This window comes from Meriones unguiculatus, chromosome 3, assembly GCF_030254825.1.
Source record: "Meriones unguiculatus strain TT.TT164.6M chromosome 3, Bangor_MerUng_6.1, whole genome shotgun sequence".
Classification (NCBI taxonomy): Eukaryota; Metazoa; Chordata; class Mammalia; order Rodentia; family Muridae; genus Meriones; species Meriones unguiculatus.
Window position 1 is genome coordinate 129869576 of NC_083351.1, and position 8567 is coordinate 129878142.

Sequence of the window (8567 nt, forward strand, 5' to 3'; positions counted from 1 at the left end):
CATCTGGTTTCTCAAGAATTACTTTTTTTTCAAACACATTTGCTTGTTGCAGAAAATTCTTCAAATACTGCAAAATATAAAGGCTTCCATGGGGATAGGAGGAATGGCTCAGCTCTTCAGAGCTCTCTCTGCTCCTGCAGAGGACGCGGTTAGTTGCGGTTCACAACTATCTTCAGGTGCTCCACACCCTCTCCAGGTCTGCACCTATGCACATACAAACAAGCATGTTTATACATACACGTAAAATAAGTAACTCTTTTTTTTTAAAGGCTTTACCAAATATATACTCTTTAGTGAATAATACCAGAAACATATTAAAAAGGTTGACAAAACTAAGTTCGGTATAGTTCTGCTTAATCTCTTGTGTGTAGATGTGAGTGTGGTATAAGGTGTGTGGGGGGGGGCGAGTCTGTGCTTATATGTAGAAACCAGAAATCAATTCCTGGTGTCTTTAACACTTTTCACCTTATTTTTTATTTTTTTGTCAAAAGTCTCTTGCTGAACTTAGAACTCACCATTTTATCTAGAATGGCTGGCCAGCAAGCCTTGGAGATTATTCTATTTCCACTCCTCCAGTACTGGGGTCATAGGCCTGTGCCACACACCCAGCTTTTCAAGTGCTTGGAATCTGAACTCAGTTCCTCATGCTTGCTTGGCAAGAACTTTACTCACTGAGCCATCTTCTCAGCCCTCATTTAAATTCCTGACAAGTTATAACCAGTTTAATTGCTGACAGTGTTTGTGATAAGTAGCATCTAGGATGGCACCCAAGGCCCTTCTCTCATCATGCCTGCGCCCTGTGCTGTCCCTTCCCACATGCTTCAGTGTACGACCAAGGAAGGAAGACAGAAGTAACACTATTACAGACAAAAGTGTAGAATTAGTGTAGGTCCCCATAGACAGATGAATGGATAAAGATGCAGTGTGCATATACCGGAGTGTCATTTGGTCATAAAGGAGAACAAAACTACATTGTTTACAGGAAAATCAATGGAACTGGAGATCACTGTGCTTAGTGAAATAAACCAGAGGCCAAAAGAATAATACCCACATTTCCTCCCTTATGCACAATCTAGGTTTTTGGTTGGTTTGTTTGGTTGTTTATTTTTTGCTTTTTGTGGGTTTTTTTTTTTTTTTTTAATGCTTGAAAGTAGAAAGGGACTATTTAGAGGAGAAACAAGAAAAGGTAATGAGATGAATATTGTCAAAATATGTCTACACATATGTGAAAATGTCAAAATGAATTCCATTATTTCATATAATTAGTTGATTTTAAGTTTAAAAAATAATACCTCAGCCTTGGTCAAAGACACTTCTCCATTTCCCTACCCCCAGCCCAGTGTGCAGTGGTTAATGTGGAGACTCGTAACTGGTCGCACTTAGATGGGACATCACTACCCCAACTGACTACAACCTCAAGCCCTGGGCCGGAATATCCAGCAAAACGCTCTGAGATTCCTCACACTAAAACATTCACTGTACGATACATGTTTTTTGTTGATGTAGGCTGCTGATTTGAGAGAATAATCAGTTAATAAGTAACCAATACAGTTCCCATAAGGCATACAGTGTTATTTGGTAATAAAATGTTTCCAAGCTACATGTGGTGGTAAACATTTATAATCCTGGGACTCAGCAGGCTAAAGCAGTGATGTCATAGGTTCTAGGCTAATCCATGGCAAATAGGGTTGTAGATTAGCCTGCACTACATAGAGAGAAACAGTCTGCTAGAAAAACAACAACAACAACAAAACCCACCAAAAATCAGATTCTCAAAGATTACCCGAGGACATGAAAAACTGATGAGTATAAAATACCAAGTGAAAAATAACAAGAATTGAAACTATGAAGTACTGTTGTATTTTTGTTTTTTTCTTCAGATCAGCAAATATCTTTTTCCTTCCCCTTGCTGTTCTGCAAATTAAATGTCCCTTTCTGGCTGAAAAACTATGATGTTCCATCTTCACTGCCAACCTCCCTGGACTTAGAATCACCTAGGACACACATCTCAGACTATGCCTGTAAAGGTGTTTTCAGAGAGATTTGTTTAGGGGAGGAGGGAAGAGCCACCTTGACAGTGGGTACACCACGGACTGAGCGATAAGGAACAAAGAATAAAGGGGTTTGCGGGCAAGTGTCCATCTGCTCTCTGTCTTTGCTCTCCAGCTGATTATTTTAGACAAGGTCTCTCACTGACCCTGGAGCTCTCCAATTCTAGACTGTGGCCAGTGAGTTTCTAGGTCCCACCAGTCTCCACTCTGCTGGTACTGAGATTGCAGACAGATGTGTGCTGCCTCCGCCAGTTTTCTTTTGTGGTAGGGTCAGGATTGTAGTTGAACACAAGATCTCATGCATGCCATGCTAGCCCCCTTCCACTGAGCTATGCAGAGCCCCACAGCCAGTTTTCAATGTGTGTGCTGGGTATTAGAACTCAGGTGTTCAAGCTGCATCTCCAAGGCTGTGTTATTATTTCAATGACCAACACATTCAGAATCTCCACAGGAAAGATTAGAGTAACAGAACTGATTGCCTTTCCCTGACAGCATTCTTTCCTTCCTCAGCCCTTTGTGTTCTTGGGTTCACACTATCAGGTTCTCACTATCACTTTCAGATTCACAAACTTGAAGTTCAAGCTTTGATCTGAGATTTCCATTCGGAGTAACTGAGTGCCCTGTTGGTTTAGTTAGGTCAGTGGTAATAAAATACAGACATGTCTTCATAATACTAGGAAGCATTTTTTTTAATCTCTGATAAGGAATATAGCTTAGCTATTAGGGCAAAATACAGAGCAAAAAATAGAGAATGAACCTCCCTTGACCTGAGTCTCCAGAAAATGAGAGGCACTGTGGACCTGAAGAGGAGCTTTGAGCCCCTCACATTCATACTCCTATATCCTGTTGTCGCTAGAAGCACATCACTAACAAATATTTTTAAAGAGAGAAAGAAAAGTATTCCATTTAGTTAAATCACCCTGGATAACACAAAAGGCCTGTTGATTTTATTTAAAAAATAAAAATAAAAAAAAAAAACCTCATCAGCCACTTTGGAGATAATTTTGGAGCTCTAAAGTAATAAGTACTGAGTAGTTTCTACTAATGAGATGATCAAATCTTTGAGCTGCATCTACTTCTTTTAATGTTAGAATTTAACCTTGGCTACAACAGTAAGTAACAAGTGTTAGAGTCTACTTCATTTTTAGGTATATTTAAACTACACATACCTGAGTTAACCTCTGACTTCATACATCTTTATTTCCTATTCACAAGTAAGAGAAAGCCAGCTGTACTATGAGGAGAATGAGCGCCATGCGTGCACTTTGGAACTTTTTTAGAAAGACCCTGCACTTCTTATACTGAACATCTACAAAGGATGTTGACAGGTTAGGAGAGGGTGGCACACCACAGCCCTGAGACCAATTACAGTTTCCCTTCGGTGAACTTTATCAGCCTTTACAGCCGTTCCTTACCCACCTCTGTTTCTAACCTAACATCCTTGGGACTAGTCATATGAAACCATTTAGACTGTATTAACAGACCTTTAGCTTCTAGCTTCCACCAACCCAAAACCTAAGAATGTCATCAGAGAGCATCCAAGGTCTATAGGTCTATAACAGGGGATTCCCCACTGCTGGTAGCCCATCTACCTGATATTCCTACCAATGTATTTGAAGTGACTTTCTTGACTTTCATGACTTTCTTTGATCTGTAACAACAACAATTTTATGAAACTGGGAATTTGGGGTAGCCTGAATCTGTTTCTGGACCATGCTCACTCATATTTGGCACCAGAATAAACTATCTCTTCTGCCCTCTGATGTAAAAACAGTGTGCTTTATGTCAAGAAATAATAGAAGAGTGTTTTTCTTTTTCTAAAATTTTCTTTAACAATATTTTAATTTGAAAGTAAAGTTTTAAGCACTAAAGAGACTGAAGAAGGAGGATCTCAACTTTCAGGCCAGCCTGGGATAAATAGTGAAATCTTGTCTCCAGAGAGAGAAGGCAATTGGGGGATATTAAAATATTATATGGAAAAAAACTATAATACAGAAATTATAACATGTGGTATATAAAATGTCAACAGATCCCATAACTGTTTTAGAAAATGAAGAATATAGAACTTCCATCATTAGATTTTTGTGGAATTAAAAATAATGACAGGCACAGACATGCTTCATGGAGGGTGGCACAGATGCAGGATGGGATTGCTGTCACACATGGGAACCAGCTTCTAGGAGAAGGAGCTTGGCAGAACTGTACTGAGCACGTATAGTCTCTGATGGAGACAAAAGAACAAGTGAGGAGCTGAGCACTAACAATAAACCCCTGTTCTGGAGGTACCCATATTCCCCTCCTTTCCTCTGACCTGATTTGTCTCTGCAAGTAAAACTTACCAAGCTCACTACAAGCCAAGCTGAGGGAAGAGACATCAGTGAAGTTGCAAAGGGGGCTGCAGTTATTTAATCCAGTGTGGGGATTGTTAAACTGGGAGATCATAGGTTGTCCATCAATTAAGAGCCTTTTGACAGAACATTATAACAAAAGCCTGTTAAGGCTGCTGGCAGTGAAAGTTTCAGGAGCCTACCTCCCCTGTGCTGATGGAAAAAGAGAGATCCAACTTTCCTTTCCCTCCAACGCACTAGAAAGTGTAACCTTGATATTCTTTCTGAGTCTTTGCAATGCAGACACACTTTGTTAAATATTTGATGCTTACTTTGATTGATTTGGGAATCAGAGGACAGCCTGCAAGAATTGGTTTTCAGTTACACCATGTGTGTCCCAGAATCAAATTCAGACTTGGTAGCAGGCACCTTTACCACCTTTAACATTGGCCATCTTACTGCCAATGTTAAAATGTTTAAAAAGCTAAATAAGCTTTTTGCCAACTTTAAGACACAGGAAAATCGCTTTCCATATCCAGCAGTCCTCTCTAAATGCTAAACATCAAGGGAGACAGTGCCATTCTTTCTGTTTTTCTGGTGTTACGGGTTCAGGAACAGCTGCACACTGACTACGCAAGCACCAGACTCAGATTGATTGAAGTTTATAGAACGCTGAAAAAAACTGACTGGTCAGGGCCATAATCTGAACTTGGGAGCCAGATGATGATGCCTGTCTGTTTTTAAGGCAAGTGTTTAATATGAAAAACCATAACCAGCTTAAAAACCAGATAAACAGGTGTAGGAAGTGAGGGGGGCAACATTACATCATTTTGACAAGCTAAACATAACCGATTTTTTTTTTCAAAGTGCATTGTATCTAGGTAGCTAGACACAACACTTTAAGCTGATTGGCTGGGATTTAGGGGAGGGGAGCTTTTGGGAGCTTTCCAGCTTTCTGGGAGTTAGGAACATAGCAGGATATTTTGATCTTTAACTCAAGCAGAACATGCATTTATCATGTATTGTTTTATTCTAAGCAGCACATATTGAACTACTGAATTGTATCCTGGTCCAAGGCACATAGGCCTGAGAAGTTGTACTTAATTTTACCTCATACTCAAGATGGAGACTGGGAGGTAAAATAGCTTCTGATATGCTAAGCTTCAGATATGCTAAAGGTGACACGAGGTGTTAACAGAGGAACTATAGTTATGTTAAGAACTAAAATATGCCTCAAGGGAAGGGCAGGCTACAATACTGGTACCTTGGTGGACCCTCAGGTCCAAAGGCAAAACAAATAAACAAACAAACACCATCTGCCACACAGGTGTGAGACATTTGTTTTCCCACTGGATGAACCCAATTAGCTAACACAGATACCTGGTGACACCTACTACCAGCTGAGTCTAGGAAGAGATTTACAAGCAAATGTGAGATCATGGTTCCTTAAGAGATTGCTTGACAGATGGGTATCACCTTCTGCTCAGCGCTCAATCGGCATCGAAACTATTTTCTCTCTCCTTTCTTTTGTAGACAGGTACGTGATGTGGGGAGGGGATGCATGGATGCCGCAGAGCTCATGTGGAGATCAGAGGATAGGTTCCTTCACCTTTCCACAGGCTCCTGCCATCAAGTCATCAGGACTCCAGGTCATCAGGCTTTCTGAGACAAACTCCTGTATCTGCTGAGCCATCTCATTAACCCATGACATTTTTTTAATTATATTTTCCTAGGATCAATTATACATGAACCCATAAGGAGAAATTACAGACCCTGCTCATTTATAAGCTTTCAGAGTAGAATCTGAAGGAAATATAAGCATTAAAACAAAGCTTACCAAGCTACATATACAGCTATCACCCAGCTGTCATGCTGCGTGAAGAGGCTGTCCCTTCCCATGTTTCTAAAATGAGAAACCTGGAGGTGGAAATAGTTCAATGTGTACTGAGGGCATCTCAAGAAGAACAGAAAAACAAGATTCTTTTTTTTAGTGGGAATTGTGTCTTGTTTGGAGGATGGTTGCAATTACCAAAGAATCATGTAAAAATGAAACAGCATTCACAATCTATAGAACACTGTCACCAGCGTTCAAGCCGTAGCTCTTTACTTTCTTTTCCTTGCATAGTTTTGGGTTGGTTTTTGTTTGTCATAGTTATCAGATTGCATGTATTGATATTTTTAAATGAAATGTTCCTATCAGTCTTTTTCAGATCTTCTTGTATGTACATGAAAATCAATTGAGTGAGTGGGGGCAGTGGCACATGCCTGTAATCACAGCACTCAGAGAGGCAGAGCCAGCCTGGTCTACAAACCAAGTCCAGGACAGCCAAGTCTACACAGAGAAACTCTGTCAAAAAAAGAAAGAAAGAAAATAAAAAAGAAAATCAATTAAATGAATATAATATAACTATTTCTCCCTCAGAGAGCACTTGAATTATATTTAATTCTGGTGTATTTCAATACCCAGGCAAGGATATCTGCAGAAAGATGAATCTAAGGATACATTTGCAAAAACCAAGCGCTTTCAACAGCAACTTTCACTGTTTTCTAGGCAGGAGTGGATTAAAGACATTATTGTGTTTGTAGTTTACTATTTTTTTTTTTAATGCTATGTCTATTTATTTTTTTTTCTTTTTTTTTTCAATGCAGTTTATTCAGGAACCTTGAACAATCCTCGGACCCTGGGGAAAGCCAGCCCACAGCTTAAATAGCCTCTGGGTAGCCAACCCAGGCGTGCCATGGGGGCAATGCAGATAGGTCCACATACACGGAAGCAAGCCAGATCCTCAGCCTTAGCCAAATGTGGAATTGTTCGTGACAGAGAGCACTCACCATCGGGAAGGTGGAAGGCAGAAACCAGCTCCATCTTTAAGGCATAGCATTCCGCAGCTCTCTACAGTTCCCCCTTTTTGTTTTAGACGCATCAGGCAAGAGTAGAGGTCTGATCTCTGATATTAGAAATAAATTGGGACTTTGTACCGATGTTCATTTAGGTGTCATCCACCCAAAGAGCATCAGACCCGTCTGATACCTTTTTCTCAGAGGCGGGACCTGGGGCATCAACCCGCATGCAATCAGACATGCTCTTCTCTGGGTCGAAAGCGGCTGACCCTGAGTGCAGTGATCAGCCTTGCATCCTGAGCGTATCATTTTAGCTTTTTATGGTATCCAACCATGCTTGGGGAGAATGTCCTGCTTCAATGGCTGTAAAGGCCTGAATGATCATGGCTGCATCACACTGTTGTGAGACTCTAATCTTGCATATATACCACAGGCAAACCATGTAGTTTACTATTTTGTGAAATGCATTGTGCTCAATCATTCCCTCAGGTATTGTTCTAAGGCTACAAACTAGTTTCTTTAGAACTTTCATCTTTTTCTACAGTGCCACCTAGTGGTTATACCACTTCAGAAAAAAATCCAAGACCAGCAAGCCTGATTCACAGCTTTCCAGCAGCCTTTTCAGACTTACTTCACACTAGAATCACATGGATGTCTAATGGTCAGTGGCTGTGGTAAAGCTCTGCTGGGTGATTCCAATGTGTGGCCAGAGTTGAAAGCCACAGCTCCACTTCCACCACATCATAAGACCTAGCGCTTGTTAAATGGAGGGGGCTTGTGGTGCTTTATCCTTTTCCATATTTTACTTTGTAGGTACAATGGTCAAAGTCTTGTGAGCTAGAATGGATTGAGAAACATGTAGGTGTGTTGGTGAAGGCATTCCCTGAAGTGATTATAAGGAGATTTTTCTCCACATGTGGCATATGGGTGGCACCTTCCCACGGTCTGTAGACTAATACAGAATAAGAGGAGGAAAAGAAGAAAGCCAACAGGCACACATTCTGCCATACAACATATGTATTTCCTCCTCAAGGTTATTTCTCAGGCATTTGTCACAGCAGGGAAAATGCTAACACAGTAGATCATCTGAGGTCCAGAAGTAGCATAATCAGGGTCACGTATTGATTTTTGCTCACAGAAATTTCCACTGTGACATAAGGTAACTGGAGTCTTAGCACAGGGATCTTGTCATCCAGTGCCTTTCTTGAGGCTGGTACTGATGTAACCTATTTAACCTGCTTAAACTCTAAAGCCTCTTGTGAGAACTACTTTAGTTCTTAGCATAACTGTAGCTCCTCTGTGAACACCTGCTGTTGCCTTTAACAGTTTGCCTCCAAGTCTCCATTTT

General features: G+C 40.6%; 1 long non-coding RNA gene across 1 annotated transcript in view; it reads right to left on the bottom strand.

Moving 5' to 3' along the window:
* Positions 1-7342, bottom strand: part of LOC132652791 (uncharacterized) — a 7374-nt gene extending 32 nt beyond the window's left edge. Inside the window, exons 1-2 of the long non-coding RNA XR_009590350.1 lie at positions 7211-7342; positions 1-204 (exon numbers count right to left, since the gene is read on the bottom strand). The exon at positions 1-204 is cut by the window's left edge and continues 32 nt beyond it. This is a non-coding gene — a long non-coding RNA (uncharacterized LOC132652791). The remainder of the gene's footprint in view (positions 205-7210) is intronic.
* Positions 7343-8567: the final 1225 nt, after the last annotated feature.